We start from the raw sequence: 1,299 nt of genomic DNA, 5'->3' as shown, positions 1-1,299 counted from the left end.
TTTTTTTATTTTTATTAAGACTTGTAGAACATAAAAAACACATGCCAGAGGAGTGTTTAAAATGTGCCTTACACACAAACACAACAACTCAACTAAGAGTTCATTTTTATAGATATACACTAAAAATCAGAAATGTATCTTCTTAATTTTTTTCTTCAATTGTTTAGTAAAGTGTGATCTCTCACCTTACACCTTTTAAGTGGGACCAAAAAAAATTAAATGATAAAATATCACATTTGATCAAACAATTAAAAAAATCCACTCTTAAAATCTTATCAAATTAATTATTTATATAAAATAATATATATTTATATATAAATACAAAATAATCGATTTAATAACTGAATTTTTTTATGTATATATCATATTTTTTTATCGAAATATAATTACATTAAGTGTGCACAAAGATTAGGAAAGAAGTTTTTTGTTTTTCATGGTATCTCTCAATTCGGTAGTCTAAGAAATAATTTGTCGCAAATCGAAGTTTTATTTAAGATTTGCGGTTTTGCCACTGGGTTACAGCATGTATAAGGTAGAATTATTTATAAAATTTTTGGTCTACTCATCTCAAATTTGATTATTTATATACACAAATTGTTTATATGTTTTCAAGATAAATTATATATTAATTTTGAAAATAAATTATTTAAAAAATAGAATAAATAAATTCATATTTATTTTTTTCATTCAATATATTAATTTAATTTATAAACATCATATTCTATGATCATTCTTTAATAATAAAAAAGAAAATAAAATAGCATTATTTGAAAATATAGAAGAACCCTCAACATAAATTTTTATACATAAATAATTAAAAATATTTGTGTAAATATTTATGAAGGTAATACTTTAGAACTTGCATACAATGGAAGCCAAGTCATTTATAAAGTCAAATTTGTAAATTTTAATCAACCATAAAGTCAATGTGGATGATTTACAAAAAGTGGATTTTATGGTGCTAATTTAGTGCCTAATTTTGCCTAATTTATTTTTTATGATAAATTTTGAATATTTTATAATTATTTAATTTTATATTTTTAAAATTAAATATTAATTTTTAACTTTTTTTAATAAATTAGACAAATATTTTTAGACATCGTAACAATCACTTATACAAAATTCAAATGTAAAGCTCCTAACACTTTATAACACTTGAAAAAGAAATGTCATGACAAATTCAGATGTTCTAGTCATGTTTCTTAAAAAATTTTAAAATTTATTAGTTATAATGTTGTACAAAATAGGCTTACAGTTAAAATTGTTGTTTGTACTACTATAATTAATAATTATATTAAA

This window comes from Arachis duranensis, chromosome 9 (assembly GCF_000817695.3).
Source record: "Arachis duranensis cultivar V14167 chromosome 9, aradu.V14167.gnm2.J7QH, whole genome shotgun sequence".
NCBI classification, from domain to species: Eukaryota; Viridiplantae; Streptophyta; class Magnoliopsida; order Fabales; family Fabaceae; genus Arachis; species Arachis duranensis.
The sequence above is the reverse complement of the archived record's forward strand: the minus strand, read 5'-3'. Positions refer to the sequence as shown.